Source organism: Canis aureus, chromosome 2, assembly GCF_053574225.1.
Source record: "Canis aureus isolate CA01 chromosome 2, VMU_Caureus_v.1.0, whole genome shotgun sequence".
NCBI lineage: Eukaryota > Metazoa > Chordata > Mammalia > Carnivora > Canidae > Canis > Canis aureus.
The window spans coordinates 55,070,982-55,090,347 of NC_135612.1; the positions used below are offsets into that span (position 1 = coordinate 55,070,982).

The following is a 19,366-nucleotide window of genomic DNA, read 5'->3' on the forward strand; positions in this document are numbered from 1 at the left end:
TGTGCAGTTTCCTCATGAGTGCTCTGCTGAGAGTTTCTCGCTAACTTAATCAGCAGAAGTAGCAAAGGAACATCGATGAAGGGAGAGCTCTAAGAAGGAAGTATGTAACTGTTGGAGGAAGTATTTTATGTCTGGAAGAAACGCCCTGAGATTTTTGTTTTTGTGGTATTCTGTCAAAAAGAGAGGGAAAGAGAAGATGAAGATAAGATGAAGGGTTCAAACTCTCAATGTCATGTGTGCCCAGAGGAAAGAGAGATCCCTGGAACCTCTAGGGAACCTTCCAGGATAGAGCTCTCCTCAAACAGTGTTGGGCCTCCTGGCTGCCTCACCATGGCCCCTAGGACTGGGGAGCAGAGGAGGGCAGCAGGGAATGAGTAGCCTGTGGGCTAGAGGAGTGCCCTGGTGGCTGACAAAGCCTATTTTTGCTAATAAGTTCCTGGGGGTCTGAGGCTGTAGAAGTGCCGCCGCCCCCCCCCCCCCCCCCCCCCCGCCTTGGCGGGCACCTGAAGAAATTACCCTTTTATTAAAATAAAAGAGCTTCTAGATCTGATGGTGTGCTGCTGAGTGTCAGATTGGGGGAGGGACAAATGTGTTTTTTTATGATTAGTTTGATGCCTATTTTGGTCTAGCTTGTTCTACCTTAACTCACTAACACTTGGGTCACTGACCTGGAACTCCACGAGGATTGAGCAGCACAACAGTAAAATTATCCTGTATTGAATGTTTAATGCATACCCGGTACTGTTCTAAATGCTTCATGTGTGTTGACTAACACTATCCTTATAAAAGTCCTGGGGCACAGTGTTACCTTAGAGCTTCACTCTTCAGAGAGAAAGCGCCGAGGTGAGTGGGAGGCAAAGCAGTACGCCCAAGCGTTCACAGGTAGTGATTGGAGTGCTTTTATTCAAACCCAGTGGCCTGGTTCCATATGAGACTTTGAAATTTCTGCATTTTTCATTTTATTTTTTGAAGTTCTTGATGTCATAATTTTTTGTCGTTGTTGATTTGTCTGGTTTTCTTCCTGATTGTATTGGTCAGGATTCTTTTGACTGTAGGTGACATCAGCCCGGTCTCAGCCAGCTGAGGCCAGAAGTGAAACTTCTAGGCCACTGTAACCGGCTTCTGTAAGCACATCATGGGAAGGACAGGGTATGCCACCTCTGGGACAAACAAAGTGAGGACTCTCTCTCTCTCTCATTTGGTGTCCTCTTCATTTCCATGGACTGATTTTTCCTGCTCAGCAGGCAGAGTGCGCACCAATAGCTGCTCCCCTCATGTTTAACGGCTTCATTAGTGGAGATGGACTGAGCGCCTGCCTTTAATTCCAGGATAGGAGTCCCTGGGAAGGACCAAAACGGGCCTGGCTAGGCACACCTGCAGCTGGTGGGGTGCTTCCCTGATGGCACAGGGGTCACAGACCTGGGCAGTTGGCAGTTGGCTGAGGAGGAGCCATTCTGGGTGGAAGGGGCTACTGCTCCGAGCAACAACTGCCCCATGCCAGGTTTCAGTCCAAATCCCCAAATGCTTTTCGGCTTCTTAGAATTAATACCAGTTTTATGTGTAAGGAGAGTTATTGTTCCTAATTTTGATCCTGAAGCAGTTTGTGTTTTGAGTTATCAGAGAAACTTTCCAGTTTTTCTGTTTGCTAAGAGAAGAATGGATAACAACTTGTGGGAAAATTTCAACAAGTGTTGAAATAGAAAGGGCTTTCAGTTGACCTTCTCCCTTCCTGGTACAGTCTGCCTGAGAGATATGCAAGCACTCCCTATTACCCATTACTTCTCTTTTTATCCTATGCTTTCATGGTTATTATATGTTCTCAATTCTATTTTTGCCTTCTATTGGTAAGATCATTGCATCCTGTGTTTTTGTGTTCCATTGGATATCACTTGGGTAAGTCATCCAACCTTGTGGGCCTTAATTTTTTCTCCTGTTGGGATAGGCTGACTATTGTGACAAACCCAAAAATATACGAAAGTCTCCACCTTGATAGAAGTTTCTCAGTCATGTAAAATTTAAAATAGGTGTTCTTGATCACAGTGCAAGACTCTCCTCTAAATGGTGATTCAGGGACCAAGGCTCCTTCCATCTGTGACTGCCATCTTCACATGGTCCCGAGGTCACTGTGCATGTTTGCACGGACAGGCTCGCAGAAGGGGAAGGAGATAAAGGGTGGTGAGGGGTTCTTAGGGGCCAGAGCTGAAACGTGGTTCATGTTCGTTTTTCACATTTCATTGGCCACACCTAACTTCATTGAATGCTGGGAAATACAATCTATCTGTGGGCCTAGGGAGAAGAGGAACTGGGTTTGAACAGTTTGCCAGTCCCTGCCATACCTCTTTGGTAACATCTGTAATTCTTCCCCTTTTCTTCTCTCCCATGCATAGCAGTGATGAAGTTTATGTGGGTCTGAGCCCATCCCCAGTTCCAGGATGGGCCATAACATCCTCTTTGCCCCAGTTATTGGGTCACTATTAGATCTACAACTCCGGCCTATGTCATGGAATTCCTCTGGTCCCACTTACTAGTTCAGGGGTAGGCATGTGACCTAAATGGTCTCAGTCAGACTGTGGAATGGGTAGGGGCATCTCACTCCCCCACCCCCAGAACGAAGACAGAGCCAACTCCTGGGTGACAACAAGCCCAGAGAGTTGCAGAGTCACAGAGCCGGGGTCCTATTGAACCTTGCCTGAAGTTCAGAAGATCTCACTCTCAACTTTGTGTTTACATGAATGATAAATCTATTGTGTAATAATTTGAGGCTAATTTTCTTTATTTGTAACCAAAAGCTTCCTAACTGATATAGCCTGTGAAATGGAAGGAGGGCAGGGAGTGAGAAAGGTAGAGTCTGGATCTCTTAAGTTCTTTTTGTTGCTAGCATGTCTGTGATGTTTCTTCAAATACCTGAACACCCAATCAGGATCTGAAGTGATGGTAGCCTCATTTGACTTCCCAATTTCTTGGAATTACAGCTGGGGTAACTATGTTCTTTAACATTCTAATTTCTTCTACCTTTAGACAATGATGTCTCTCTGGGCTGAATGGTATATAATTGCATTGACATATAAATTACCACATTTTATTTGTCTTCCACCAGAATGAACGGGACATAGTTGATGTGCTTTCTTTTCCCATGTTTTGTTTTATTTTTTAAAAATTTAAAAAGATTTATTTATTCATGAGAAACAGAGAGAGAGGCAGAGACATAGGCAGGGGGAGAAGCAGGCTCCCTTCAAGGAGCCTGATATATGGGACTCAATCCCAGAATCATGGGATCTCGCCCTGAGCCAAAGGCAGGCGCTCAACCACTGAGCCATCCAGGCGTCCCTGTCATGTTTTGTTTTGGCAACTTCTTTGAAATTAGCTTTTTCATCAAGAAAGTGTATGGAATAGATAGATCATACATATTGTAAAATGCATTTAATTTATAGCTGAGTATTATCTCTTATCATGTAGGAATTCTTTATTCTTTATTTTTTCTTTTTTTTTTTTTTAAGAATTCTTTATTTATTGGAAAGTTCTAAGCCCTTTTGGAATTTGAACAGTTTGTCAAATTTGTTGATTTTTATAGCATCTCCATCTTGGGGAAAAAAGCCATATAGTCTTCCTGAAAGAACATTTTGAGAGACTTACATGATATTCAATAAGGCAATTAGAAAGAACCTATTAAGTAGGAATTGTTGTGCAAGAAGCTGATTTGCACAACCAGAGGCCATTAATTAGCCCAACACACAGACACCTCATAAAGCTATGGTAACAAATGAAAACTATGAAAGCCCAACCTGATTTGTCCCTTTTGGGAGATGGAGAACAGCAGAGGGGTGACAAAACCACATCATTAGAATAGCCCTACCTTGCTTTGTTTCAAAAGAATTTGAGGTAATTTAGAGAATACTTACAGTAAGATACAAATAAGCAGAGAAGCGAACTGGCCAAGGGGACACAGCAGATGGGCTAAACCATTAAGTCAGGAGTTAGGTCATATGTGGCAATGCATGCCACAGACACTTGCCTGGTTGGGGGGTGATGGTCGGGTCCCACGTTAGACTCTGAGCTTCCACAGCCTCAACACAGAGGAAGACAGTCCCAGAATTCCTGAGATTGACATAAGCTAGAGCCTCAGGAGAAGTATAGTTTCTGAGCTGAGACCTAAAGAAATTACTCTTCTGGGCCCTTTTTAAGGGATGAGGCTCTCAGCAACATTCCCTTGATAAACATGGTCATGAGTGTGTCTCAGTGCAAACTGGCGGCAGAATGCTGTTCATGGACTTCAGGTGGGGCCACAGTAAGTGGGCCCCGTACCCTGCTGATTTGATTCAGGAATTAAAGTTTAGTCTGGGAGGATATTGTATCATCAATTTTTAATTTTGGCCAATTTTATTTACATCCATTTGATTAGAAGTGGAGCTCGGTCTTTTCCCAAGTGTGTATCAACCATATTTGTAATCTCTCTTTTGTATACTGTTACTTTGGCCAATTCATATTAGAGAATTGGAGGGTTTTCAGTTTGTATGGGATTTTTAAAAAGTTAGATGTTATTAATCCATTTGTCATTTGTAACAGATAACTTTTTCTTTTCTAGTTTGCCTCCTAAAGTTGCTTATGATGAATGTTTTTAGGGTTGCTTTCTGAAATAGGAGGAAGTAAGTGTGCCAAGTATGGGAGGTAGGCTGTAGGAAGCCAGTAGAGAAGGGGGAACAGTGGGAATAGTCCCTCGGTCGGGGCACCAGAGAAGGGACCTGGGCAGTGCCTGGCACCCAGCTGCAGGTGGGCACCGTGCACTCGTTCCCCACTCCATGAGGCTGTGTGTGTCACGTGGATGGGGGCCTGGTCTGGGAATGGAGTTTCAGGCTGCTCACCCTGTCCACTAGCTGCTGGCCAGGTGGGTCCCAGTGCAAAGTTTGACCCAGCAGCAGGTGCTGGGAGAGACTAGGAGCCCGGGAGAGCCGGAGGTGGAGGGTTTCCAGAGGAGCCTGGGGGAGTCTGGGGGGGTGTTTCCAGGAGAGCCTGGGGGGGCAGGAGAGGCGGGGGAGTGGCGGGGGCAGGAAAGCCTGGGACCAGGGGCCTGGGGTCTAGGAGAGCCACTGAGAGGGGGCTAGGCAGCCCTGAGGAAGGTGCTGGAGGCGTGCTGAAATGTGTGCAGAGCCGCTCAGCACCAGGCCATGGTCGGGAGGGCGGTGGTCGTGCTAAGAGTGAGGACTGGCAGAATGAATTACACCATTACAGGTCAGCACAAGGGTCCTCACTGCGGGGACTGGGGGGCTTTTAGTGTGCTAGTGTTGCATCTTGATCTGGGTGCTACTTCTACAGGTGTGTTCTGTTTGGGGAACGCTATCCCTTAGTGCATTTCCACACTTTTCTGTGTGTGTGTTCATAAAATGTAACAAACTGAAGGGAAGGAGAGGGAGAGAGTGTGCACTCTTTGGTGCCAGACCACCTGTTTTCAACTCTCAGCTCTTTATGGCCAATTCATAGCTGTGGGACCTTGGGAAAATGACTCAACCTCTCTGTGCCTCAGATTTCAAATCCTGTAAAATGAGAATAATAATTACACCTGTATCTTAGCAGTGTTGGGAGGAGTAAATGAATTGATACATATCAAGCACTCTGAACCATATATAGCACATAGTAAACACTCTCTAATGTTGCTTATTATTATTATTTTTAATAATGATTATTATGAACACGGAAATGGGGATAGATACGGGACAGACCTGATGCCTGGGAAGCTGTGGTCCATGGAGAGCCAGTGGGCGCCCTGCCAGGTGAAGTCCCGAGTGTGGCTGGGGGCGCAGGTGGTAGTCACAGTCATGGAGAAGGAATGGGGAGGTGGTGGTGTTGCCAGATAGACCGTGATGTCGCCCAGGAGGAGAGTTGGAGGAGGCTGAGCTTGGGGTCAGGAGCCTCAGTGCAGGTGAGTGGCCCGTAGTGTTGCTAGATGAGGGGTCTCCGGCCTTGTGGTGGAGGGGCTGCCGGTGAGTGACGGAGGGCATCAGAAGCAGCCCTTGTCTATGAAAGGGCCTGGGTGAGGGCAGCTGTGGCCTTTGTGAGGCTTCTGCAGGGCATTTCTGGGAGTCTTGGTGCCTCTGCAGGCAGTGGCTCAGAAGAGTGTCAGAAGCCAGGTGACATTTGGTGTTTGACAGGGAATAGAAGTGAATTATATCTGCTTTTCATATTTTCAGAATTCCCCTCTCTGCCGATAGCGATAATCCTGCCTGCCTCACCATCATCGCCCTTCTCGAACCTTGGCTAGGTTTGTCCTCATCCTCACTGGGTGACCACCCCTACCCCTACCCCAATTCAGGAGGAGGACATTAAAGTCCCTCTAGTTCCACACTCTGGGACTCAGTCCCATTGCTAATACCTGGACCTTGTTATTGTATACCTATTACTGTCTGAATTTCCACAGCCAGGTATGGGTCTTGCTCTTCCATCCTAGCCCAGCTGCCTGCCAGGGCCCTGGTTTCCCTACAGTGGAGGCATCCTTTGCACCTACTCTTTCCTTTGCTGATACCAGGTTCCAAGGATGAGATCCCACCACCTGACACAGATTTCTTCTCCACACTGACATGTCCGCCTGAATCTTTTGCTACCACCCTCACCCTACCCCACCCCATCCTGCCCTCACTTGCTGAGCCCTCCACCTTGTGCTGAATCTCCCTAAAGCAGTGTCTGCCAGCATTGTTTGCCGGGGATCCAGTGTTCTTCCTGACGAAGGGAGCCTCCCCTCCTGGTGTCTGCGGAGCCGGCCACCTACTCCACCTTAGTAAGCCTGTGACACCTCCTCCCAGGCCAGCCTGTCCTTTGTCTTCAGGGCTCCTGTTTTGACAATGGGCACATGGGAGGGACAGGTTTTGAGCCCTGTAAAAAGAAAAAGGAAGGAAGTGTCCTTCACACAATTTCTGCCCCCTTTTCTTCGTTCTTCCTGGGGTGTCTGTGTTTGTGTGTGATGTTTTGTTGTTTAGGGGCAGGGGATGTTCATAGTGGAGAAGGGTGGGAGGGTAGAAGATCAGTCTTTCCTTTGTGATCAGGCAAAGAAATCTAAAAAGCCAACCTGGAGCCCATTCTAGCTCTCTCTTCTCGACTTTTTTTTTTTTTTTTTTTAAGATTTTATTTATTCATGAGAGACACAAAGAAGGAGAGAGAGAGAGAGAGAGAGAGAGAGAGAGAGGCAGAGACATAGGCAGAGGGAGAAGCAGGCTCCATGCAGGGAGCCCCATGTGTGACTCTATCCTAGGGCCTCGGGATCACGCCCTGGGCCGAAGGCAGCGCCAAACCGCTGAGCCACCCCAGCTGCCCGTCTTCTCTACCTTTTAATATAATACAAGTGACATAAAAACTCAGCCTTTTTTGAAAGTGACTATTAGAAAGCCATTTGGGACAATAGATGATCACAACAACAAAATACTGTTCCTATGTGTGTGTTTCCTGTGACCTGGAAATAACGATGTTACAGATCTTTGTAATGGAGTGTATTCTTTTAAGAATTTACATATTGTGGGCAGCCCCAGGGTGTGATCCTGGAGACGTGGTGTGATCCTGGAGACGTGGGATCGAGTCTCACATTGGGCTCCCTGCATGGAGCCTGCTTCTCCCTCTGCCTGTGTCTCTGCCTCTCTCTCTCTCTTTCCCTGTCTCTTTCTCTCTCTCTCTCTCTGTGTCTCTCATGAATGAATAAATAAAATCTTAAAAAAAAAGATTTTATGCATTGTAAACTTCAGGAATTTGCGTTGGTAAATAATAAATTTCATATAAAGGAGTATATGTGGGGATTTCAGGCTGGAGAAGAGACTCTTAGTCATTGTTTTTGCATGGCAAATTTTCATCAAAAGTTTAGATTTCCTCTGGACTGTGATAGCATATTTTGTCTGTTATGACAAAAACCAGCCAAACAAGAAATAAATGTCATATGCTGTTAGTAGGAATGTAAATTGGTAAGATTACTTTGGAAAACTGTTGGAAAACTACTTTACTAAAGTCCAACATAGGCATGTTCTCTCACCCACCAATTCTACTCCTAGGTGTATACCCAACAGAGAGGCGTACATATGTTCACCAGTCATATACTAGAATGTTCATACCAGTATTATTCATAATAACTAAAAACAAGAAGTAACTCAAGTCCACCAAAAGAGTAAGTTGTGGAATAAGCATATAACAAAATAGTCTGTGGCAGCAGAAATGGAAGAACCATTGCTACCTGCGGCAGCGTGGATGAATTTCACAAGCAAAGTATTGATTGAAAGAAGCCAGACAGAAAAGATTCATGCTATATTTTTTGATTTATACAAAATTAAAAATCAGGCAGAGGTGTGGTTTTGGGAATCAAAATGGTGCTGACCTAAGGGAAAGAGGGCGGGGTAGCGATTTGGAGAAGGCATAAGGGCTTCTATGTTTGGTAGTTCTATTTCTTGACCTGGATGGTAGTTATGTGGGTGGGTTCATTTTGTGACAATTCACCAAGCTACATACTTATGATTTATATTTTCTGTGAGTATGTTAACCTTCAGTAAAAGTTTTTTTGAAAACTTCAGTATGGGAGCGCCTGGGTGGCTTGGCCAGTGAAGCATCTGCCTTCGGCTCAGGTCATGATCCTGGGGTCCTGGGATTGAGTCCCACCCATATCAGGCACCCTGCTCAGTGGGGAGCCTACTTCTCCCTCTGCTTGTGCGCTCTCTCTCTCTCTCTCTTTCTCTCTCTCTCAAATAAAATCTTTAATGAAAAATAAACACCTCAGTGTATGTATTATATTTGAGCCAGTTTTCCTAAATGTGTCTGTCCCTCTGGCTGTGGACTTGGTATGTATGTGGCCTCAGTCTAAAGTACTTTTTACTCCCTTTTCACTCAGTTCTTATTCCTCCTTTGGGTCTCCCCTATAAGCCATCCCCTCTGTTCTCCACATGTGCGGGGCCTGGGTCCCCACCTGCGCGCTCTGTGGGCACCTGTTGGGCACAGATGGGATTCCACATGGCCGTGTGCATCGGATCGCCCCTCCTCCTGAGGCTGCTGCCTCTGCCAGCCAGATGTGGCCAATGTCAGTGTCACCGGGGATGCCCACAACTGCCCTAGCAGATTGACTTCTCAGGGAGCAGCCTTTTGCTCTGCCCATCCTCAGGCTGTCTGGGGGAGAGCAAGCCCATGGGAGCTCTGAGGCTGAAGCCCCTCTGAAGTCACATGAACAGTTTTGAGACTGTAGTAGTGACTTTAATGTGTGACCTGCAGGAAAACTTCTTAGCTGGAGAAGTGGTGTCGGCTAATCTATGGTGTCCCTTAACCTACTTCTGTGTCCTGTGCCCACTAGTCATGTTCTTGAGAACAAACAGTTTATATATGATGACTTCATTTGTTCTGGCTTTTCTCATGACAATCCTAAGGTCAAGCCTATTTTAAGCCTGAGAAATATGTCCTGGAAGTTAGTTCCAGAATCCCTATTTCCTTTTTCTTTCCTTAGCATGGAAATCTTGGCTGTCTTCCCCATCCCCGCCCCCCTGAACTGTTCTCAGAAACGACTTTGGAAGTAACGTAAATATCCTCTATGTTGATTTTGTGTGTGTGTATGTCCTTTAGTTGTTGTTTTTCACCTAGGTGTGGGGAAATAGCACGTTCTCCTTTATCATTCCAACCTGACCAAAGGAAGCCCAGAGCCATGCTTAGATGGATCCAGAGAGAGCAAGAATTTAAGACCATGTATTTACCTTTAGGCTTTATTTGTTGGGTGATTTTTGTAGGGTGTTTTCCTCCTGTGTAAAGTGGTTAGAAGATGGGCTTTGGAGCCACACGTGATCAGTCCCAATCCTAGCCCTACCACTCCCTGCCTTTTGACCTTTGGCAAGTCACGAAACCTCTCTGGGCCTAAGCTTTTTCTTTGTAACATGGGGGATAGTCGTCAAGATTGGATTAAATTATGAATGTGGAACAATCTGTTCAATGCTTTAAAAACTAAACATCTGACAAAGAGTAGTTACCTAAAATGAAATATTCAATATTGTTATTTGAAAAAGAATGGTTTTAATGTAGAGTATCTATTAGACTCTAAAAAGTAGACTAGGGCTTTCTTTTTAAGAACATATTTGTGATTTTTAAATGATTATACAGTACCCAATTATGTGATTTACTCTTGGGAACAAGGAAGGAAATATAGTAGCATGACATTGGTTGTATCCTGCCTCCTGCCCCCTTTGATTCTGAAAACAAGTAAGTGGCAAATAGAGAAATTTGGAGAATCTGATCCACTGTTAACTCTAATGATCATTCCTGAAGAACAGCCCCATCCAGAGTCACACAGAAATCTGCGATATGGAGTGGGAGCTTTGAGCTTTGTTATTTTTTTCCTTCCTTCAGCAATTTCTGGTTGCTTAGCATTAACAGGGGCACACTGAATGACGCTGTGTTTGTTGATGAGCAAAGGGGACATGGGGAGGTGCTTTGTAAGGGATGGGAGATGGTGTTTACATACTAAATTTACAGATTTGGACCTTCGCACCTTTGGTTCTGACGGCTTGATGAAGAAATTTCAAGGTCAGAAGGGCTTTGAGGTATGGTGGAAAGAACGGCCTTTCTGTACCCTGCTTCAGCTATTCTGTAACTTGAAAAAGTTGCTCCTTTCTCTGTTGCTTTTATTGATCTTTTTTATTTGCAAAATAGGTATAATTTTACCTGATAGAATTTTTTGAGAGGATCGAGATAACCTCTGATACCCTTTTCCTAAGAGACTGTGAGATACATGTGAAAGAGTGAGGTTTTATTTGCTCTTTTTCTTTTTCCATTTAACCTGTTGTCTGCTCTGATAAGAATAAAGGGATTGCTTAAAGGATTCTCTGTAATTAGCCAACTTACTGTTTTGAAATATCTTATTGTGGAGAATTTACAATACGTATAAAAGGAGAGAAAAGAGTGTTAAACTTGTTGCATAACAAATCACCCTAAAATTCTGGGGGTCAGGAATTCGAGAGCCGCTTGGGTTGGTCGTTCTGGTTCATGGTATCCTGTGGGGTTGCAGCCAGGTGTTGGCTTGGGCTGCAGTCATCCAAGGGCTGGACTGGGCCAGAGGATTCGCTTCCAAGCTGGCTCAGTCACATGGCTGGGTAAGTGAATGCCAGATATCTTGGGGTGGGGGCCCAGTTCCTCTTGATGTGGGAGGTCTTCACAGGGCTGCTCAGGGTCCTCAGGGCATTCCAGGGAAAGTGATTCTGTACACCAACACAGAAGATTACAATGCCCTTTTTGACCTAGTCTGAGAACTTGTGTATGATCAGTTCTGCCATATTTTATTGGTTACATAATAAATTTGCCCTCGTTCAGTTGAGGAGACCACATAAGATCTTGTGACAGTCATTGCATCTTTAACTCATTAATGGTTACAAATTCTATCATTCATTCCTCATTTAATACTGAAATACTTTTTTAAAGAGAAACTTCCCCTCATTAACTATGTGATAAAGTTTGAATAACATAGGTAAGGATAAATGCTTGTTTCTTGCCTTTCATTTACCAGCTTTCAGAATAAGGATTTGGTTCTTTAACATCCTTCAAAAGGGACCAGTTAAATTTTATTTTTTTGAATCATTGTAAACTAAGGACTTCAACATATTTGATGCGTTTCAATCTTTTGCATTTAATCTATTTTGATATTCAGATATTGTACCCATTAAATAAGTAGCATACCACACATAGTCATCTTTACCTTGGTTTGCTCATTTAACAGTATATCCTTGAGATCATGCCATTGTTGTATGGCTAGGAATTCCTCTCTAAGAACTGAGATCTAATTCATATACTCCCCCCTTTAAAGTATACAATTCAGTGTTTTCTCAGTGGTAATGCTTGCACAACTTTGTGACTACGCTATCTGCCTGATTCTAGAATGTTTTCATCACGGAAACCCTATTGCCATTAGCAGTCAGCCCCCCATTCCCTCTGGTCCCTACCACTACTGCCCAAGCCTCTGGCAAACTCCAACCTGCCTCATACCTCTTTGGATTTGCCCATTCTGGGCATTTCATTTCATTTTATTTATTTTTTAAAGATTTATTTGATAGCAGAGTTAGCTAGAGAGAGAACATGAGTGGGGGGGGGGAGGCAGAGGAAGAGGGAGAAGCATACTCCCCATGGAGCAGGGAGCTTTGATGTGGGACTTGATCCCAGGACCCTGAGATCATGACTTGAGCTAAAAGGCAGATGCTTAAATGACTGAGCTTCCCAGGTGCCCCTGGACATTTCATTTTAATGGAATCGTACACTTTCTGGCCCTTGTGTCTGGCTGCTTTTACTTAGTGTCATGTTTTCTAGGTTTATCCATGTTGTAGTTTGCACAGTTCCTCTCTTGTTTTTATAGTGGCACACTGCTCATGGGTTACCACACCTTACTTAGTCAACCAGGCCATGTTGGTGAACAACTGGATTGTTTCCAGATTTATTATTAAATGGCTTTGTGCAGAAATCCTTTTCTTTTCTTTTTTTTTCTTTTTCTTTTTGCCGGTATACCCTTTGGATAGATTCCTACAAATGGGATTGCTGGGCTAAAGGCTAATTGCATATGTAATTTTGCTCATCTTGCCGAATTCCCCCCTAGAGGAGTTGTGCCATTTTGCATTTTCACAAGCAGGGTATCAGAAAATCTGTTTCCCGACTGTTTTGTTTCAGAATAGGATTTTGTGGTATCCCAATGTAGTTTTGACATTTTACTTGTATTTCTCACAAAATGCTTGAGATTGATTGGCCGTCTATCTTTTCACATGTTTGAGGGTCATTTGCATTCCTTTTTCTGTGAATTACCTGTTCCTATTCCTTTAGGACACTTCTCCAAAGGATTGTCTTTTTCTTCCATTTTTGGATGCCATTTCTCTGTTGCAAATATTTGCTCATTTTCCTTCTTACTTTGCTTAAGATGTCTTGTTATGCAAATTGTAAAATTTTTGTGTAATTCTGGTGATACTTTTTCTTATTGTGTCTGGAGTTTGAGTCATAGTGGTAAAGTTTCCCTCATTGCCAGGTTGTTAAATATTTATCCTTGTACACATCCTGGTGTGTGAAGAATAGATCCACCCCACCCCCCCATATTGTTATTGCATTATTCCCAGCACCATTTTTTAATAAGTATTTCCCCCACTGTTTTGATATGCTACCCTTGTGATAAATTTCATACAAAATTAAATCCATTTGTGGATTTTTTATTCTTTTTCATCAGTCAGTATGTCTAATTGTGTGCCACTGCTATGCTTTTTTTTTTTTTTTTTAAGGCTTTATTTATTTATTAGAGCGTGCTTGTGAGCATGAGGGCTAGAGGGAGAAGCAGACTCCCTGCTGAGCAGGGAGCCCAACTTACCTACCTAACCAACTGACCAGGGCTGGATCCTAGGACCCTGGGATTATGACCTGAGCAGAAGGCAGATGCTTAACTGACTGAACCACCCAGGCACCGTTGCTATCCTTTTTAAATATCTGGTAGGGCTAGTCCTCCTCATTTCTTTCCCTATCCTTAGTTGGTTGTTTTTAACAGATGAACTTTATAATATGCTTGTTTAGTTCTTAAAAAAAAAAAAAAAAAAAAAACCTTGAAGGTATTTTTATTGGGGTTCTGTTAAATATATAAATTAGTACAGGAAGGACTGACATCTTTATGATGTTATATATCCCTACCAAGCACATAGTATGTCTTTCCATTTGTTCAAATTTGTTGTGTTTTGGAGGGCAGTGTTTTTACACCTCTCTTCAGAGGTTCTTCTTAAGCTTCTACTTAGATATTTTATTACTATTTTGCTTTCATAAGTAGAGTTTTCTCTTCATTGTACTTTTTTTTTCATTGTACTTTCTAATAGAATTTCTCTGTTAAAAATGAAGCCTATTGATTTTGATATATTTATTGTGTAACCTTCTAAATCTCTGATTTGTAATACTTATCAATTCTTTTGAGTTTTCCAGACATATCATTATATTATTTGTGAATGGTTTTACTCCTTTTCCAATTCTTAGACCACTCATTACAGTCTCTTATCTAGTTGCATTGGATAGCATCTCCAGGACAGTGTTAGAAAGTAGAGAAGATAGCATTTTATTTTTATTACAAAATAGTGTCTCGTTTCTAATTTTGGTGAGAAAGTTCTAGTTTTTCTCCACTAAGACTTAGCAGACTTTTACATGCCATCAAAGGAATAGAGGAAGGAAATGATGTAGAGTTTTTGTTTTTTTGTTTTGCTGTTTATTTGTTTTGCTTTTCAAAGTGTGGGTGAGATATCCTCAACATTTGTTAGTAAATGCAATTATTTCTACTCCCAACTCTGTAGTATAATATCTTAATCATTATATCGACAGTTGATGAAATTATTTTCAACTATTTGACAAGGAAAGTACTTAACATATGAGTGATAAATACAGTAGGAAACTGTTACTATATAATTCTGAGAATAGTTGCATAGAAAGAAACCCTGTTTAATATTTGTTTCATCGTGTGATACCGCCATGTGGACACCTAGTTTCGGGATTTGCTATGGTGAGGGCAAGAGGTCCTCGCACAGCTTCAGTGAAATGCCTCAGGGACATTCGTCACTTCAGCTCAGTCTGTTGAAGGTAGAATTAGTCAGTGGCCTGACTGCAAGGGTAGGAAGTGTGTCAAGCATGTGTGTGTCAAGAGAGAGGAGAACCAGATACCAGTAAGCATTTAAAAGTCCCTGCCACACTGAGAACCTCAGTGCTAATTCTTTAAAATTTTCAGTTTCTTCTATAGTTACTGGCCTGTTCTGGATTTATTCTACTTCTGTAAATTTCAATTTATTTCCAGAATTGATATTGTTAAGATTTTAAACTGTTAGTAACCTATCTTGAAAATAAGCATGGTTTGATGGTCATTTCCAAATGATGACCTTGATTATATCTCCATAAAGCTGGGAATAAAATCACTGTGGCTACTCTGGAAAAAAGCTGTAGGGGCACAAAAGTAGCAGCGGACTAACTAGATTTATGACACTCTACGGTCCAGGTCATTTGTGTTTGTTCGGTGGTAGCAGTAGGGGTAGAGGGATGTGGGCAAACTTGGGATATATTTTGGGGGTGGAATCTGTAGTGGTACTGTACAAAGGGGCAGGCAGACTGTTTCTTGCCATTTTGGGCAAGAGAAGGTATTTATGCCAGATGTAGATCAACATACTGATTTCTTAGCTGAGAATATCTTGCTGTTTACTTTTTTTTTTTTTTTTGTGGTAATTCATACTCTGGCTTAAACTCTTTATTTCATTGTGGGCCAGTTACAGTTGGTCCATGGGCCACACTGTCAGTTGTGATACTAGTCTCTAGTATTTCCATTGTAGGACATACCATGATTTTATTTAAACATTGTCTTACTAGTGGACATTTAGATGGTTAGTACCTCTCGCCCCAACACCCCCACCCCAAGTCTTTTTCCACATTAGAAATAAGCCCTATTGCTATGAAATCCTTATTTATATAATTATGTGTACACTTTTTATGACTTTGTTTTAGGACAGTTCCTGGGAAAAAATAAAGATTTTGGAACATATGACAAACTGTTCTCCAGAAAACCTTTTACCCAGTTACAGAGACAAATTTTTGCTATCACTGTATTTTTTTTTTTAAATCTTTGCTAATTTAGATGACAAATAGCAAGTCATTATTTGAGTATTTATTTGATTACTAGGTAGAGTGAATTTTTTTCATGTGTATTTTGGAGTTGATATTCCCTTTGCCAATTCTTTATGTTCTTTTTTTTTTTTCTTTTTTCTTTCCTTTTTTTTAAATTTTATTTATTTATGCATGAGAGACAGAGAGAGAGGCAGAGACACAAGCAGGCTTCATGCAGGGAGCCTGACATGGGACTCGATCCTGGGTCTCCAGGATCCCACCCTGGGCTGAAGGTGGTGCTAAACCGCTGAGCCACCAGGGCTGCCCTTTTTTTTCTTTTTAAAGATTTTATTTATTTACTGAGCCACCTAGGTGCCCTCAATTCTTTATATTTTTTGATTATTTTTATTTTGGGATATAAGTACCTTTTATGAAGGGTATTTATTCTTTGAACCTATAATGGCACTATTTTTCTCCGTTTTTCTTTTTTCTTTTTTAAGAATATTTTTTACTTATTTGTTAGAGCAGAGAGGGAGAGGGAAAGGGAGAAGCAGACTCCCTACTGAGCAAAGAGCCCGACGTGGGGCTCAATCCCAGGACCTTGAGATCACAGTCTGAGCCAAAGACAGATGCTTAACTGAGCCACCCAGGAACCTCTTTTTCTCCATTTTTAGAATAGATTGTTTGAGGTGCCTGGGTGGCTCAGTCTGTTAAGCATCTGCCTTCAGCTCAGGTCATGATCCCGGGGTCCTGGGATCTAGTCCCATGTCAGACTCCTGCTCAGCGGGGAGTCTGCTTCTCCATTTACCCCTCTCCGTACTCATTCTCTCTCAAATCTTTTTTAAAATTAAAAAAAAAAAATGGATTTTCATCTTTTGGCTTCATGTAGAAATTTGTCTTTTTTCAGAGTTTCCTAGCAGCATAGTTCCTTGTGTGTAAGGGTGCTCAAAGCTCCAGCTTCCTTGTCTAAAGAGATTGACCTCCACAGGCAGCGTGTTTGCTGTGGGTCTACCATGCTAGGATGAAGGTTCCTGTGTGAGGAACTTGGGAATTCAGAGTTCTTGTGTCAAGGAAATTTGCACGATGAACAGAGGATATTAAGGGATTATTTTTTATTTTGTTGGTTGTAGTGGAATTGTGGTTGGGAAGAAAAGTCTATACACAGAAGTATTTCAGGGTGAAAATGTTAGAGAGTTGCTTTAAAATACCATGGCACTCTCTTTGCCACATCTACCGTGAGAAAGAATGAGGACCATTCTCAGCAGTCATCCTGTCAACATTCCAGAAAATGTCAACATCGTATTGAAGGGACACTATTATTGTGAAGGGCCCCAGAGGAAGCCTGCGAAGGAGCTTCAGTCACTTCAGTTTAGAACTGTCTTCTTGGAAAGAAGAGGCTCTGAGTTGACAGATGGTGGGGAAATAGCAAACTATAGAAATGATCCCTGAAAGTATAGTCTTAGATGGTGGGGAAATAGAGTGAACCAGAGCCACTTCTTTTCTGCCTGTAGTCATGTCCAGAGCATGATCAAGGGCGTTATGCTGGGCTTCTGTTCCAAGATGAGCTCCATGTAGGCTCACTTCCCCATCAACAGTGTTAGGAGAATGATTCTCTTGTTGAAATTAGAAATCTCTCAAGTGAAAAATACATCTACAGGGTTTGGATGAGGCAGGTGTTGCTTTTTCATTAAATATCTCAAGCCTGGGAAGAGGAGTTAATTCTTGAAGGAAATGACATTGAACATGTATCAAACTCAGTTGCTTTGATTCAGCAAGCCACAACAGTTAAAAACAAGGATATCAGAACATTTTTTGGATGATGTCTACGTTTCTGAAAAAGAAGCTAAAAGTTTAGCAGGCTGATGAACAAGATCTGAGTTGTCCCTCTATAGAAACAGTAAGATGCCAGATGATTTTTCAAACTTAGTTGTGATATTTATTTATTAAAAAGATTTTTTCACTATACATATATTTTAATAATATAGGTTTAAAATGGCAGGTAAAGCATAAAATTTCCAAATGCCTCCTTTTTTTTTCTGCTTTATTTTCTTCCCAAGTTTTTATTTGAATTCCAGTTAGTTTACATACAGTATAATGTTAGTTTGAGCTGTAGAATTTAGATTCAGCATTTACATATGACACCCCATGTTCCTCACCACAAATGCCCTCCCTAATCCTCATTATTTGTGATATTTTAAAGATACAGTAAAAGTTATATTGATTTTTTTTCTTAAACCAGTAATTCTTTCCAGCTATTTGGCAAGTAAACCATTCAGAAGTAAAAACAAACAACCCCCAAAAAAATTATAGCAAAAAAGGGATAGATGTAGCCAGTGTGTCAAAATTATAATAACTGATCAGGGTGATGGGCATTTGGAGTTTCTTTATAGTCTTTATTTTTGTGTATGTTTTTAAACTTTCATAATACATTTTTTAAAAGTTCTTGGGTCTTTGGAGGGCTTGGTGTGGGGGGAGGTTCTTTAGAGTCCTGGTGGCTGGGATTCTCTCGGCCCCTTTCTCCTGGCACTCTACAGGTGATGTGGTGATTCACACTAGAAATGGAGCCACCATTAAAGTCAGGAATGAGTCCAAGAAGGAGGCTCATTATTACCTCTTTATTTAAGTGTCCATAGTCATTTGCAAATAGTACCTATTCTCTCACAGGTACAAAGTTCTAAGTATGTCAGTTAAATTAAGCTTATTAATCTTCTAAATCCTGTATGTGTTTGTTTTGTATGTACCCAGTCTGCCAAAGAAGGAGAGTGGCATTTTGAAGTCCTACACCACCACTATGGTTTTAGCCTCTTTCTCCTTGTACTTCTCACAATTGTCGGCTTAAACAAAATACTATTTTTAAATTTTGAAATAATTTCAAACTTACAGAAAAGTTGGAAAAAATGTAGTGCAAAGAATTCCTGATATTCCTCACACAGATTGCCCAAATGTTCACATTTTACTGTGAGCTGTTATCATTTATTCTCTATCCACATTTAATTATTTTTGGAATCATTTGAAACTAAGTTGCAGGCATGATGTCCCTTTACTCTTGAGTACTTCCATATGTATTTCCTCAAAATGAAGACATATTCTATAATCAATACTAATATCAAAATCATGAAATTAAATATTGATACAATACTGTTACCTATTCCATAAACCTTACTCAAATTCCACCAGTTCCACAAATTTTCTTTATTATAACAAAAGAAAAATTATTTTTTTTTAAAGATTTACCTACCCATCTGAGAAAAAGAAAGAGAGCATGAATGGAAGGGACAGAGGGAGAGGGAAAGAGAATCCTAAGCAGACTCCTTGCTGAGTGTGGAGCCTGACACGGGGCTCCATCCCAGAACACTGAGATCAGGACCTGAGCCAAAACAAGAGTTGGAAGCCCAACCAACTGCACCATCCAGGTGGCCCAAGAAAACTTATTTTTTATTATAGGATCCAATCCAAGATCACACATGTAGTTGTCATGTCTCTTTAGTTTTTCATCAGAGAACATCCCTTGATGTTGATCTATTGGGATCTAGACATTTTTGGAAGAATACAGGCCAGTTATTTGCAGAATTTTCCTTATTTTAGGTTTGTCTGCTGTTTCCCCATGATAGATTCAGATCATGCGTTTTTGGCAGGAATACTATAGACGTGATGTTGGAGCCTTCTCAGTGCATATTAGAAGACACATTGTGTCCCTTTTTCTATTCCTGGTGCTGTTCATTGGTATTCCTTGTTTAAGATGGTGTCTTGTGGGTTTCCTCAGTATTTTTCCCTCTGAAATCAAAGAATATCT

General features: G+C 41.8%; 1 protein-coding gene and 1 pseudogene across 7 annotated transcripts in view; one reads left to right on the forward strand and one right to left on the reverse strand.

Moving 5' to 3' along the window:
- PDE8A (phosphodiesterase 8A) overlaps positions 1 to 19,366 on the forward strand; it is a 157,302-nt gene that overhangs the window by 18,841 nt on the left and 119,095 nt on the right. The window lies entirely within an intron of this gene.
- On the reverse strand, positions 16,904 to 17,034 carry LOC144304114 (small nucleolar RNA U3; annotated as a pseudogene).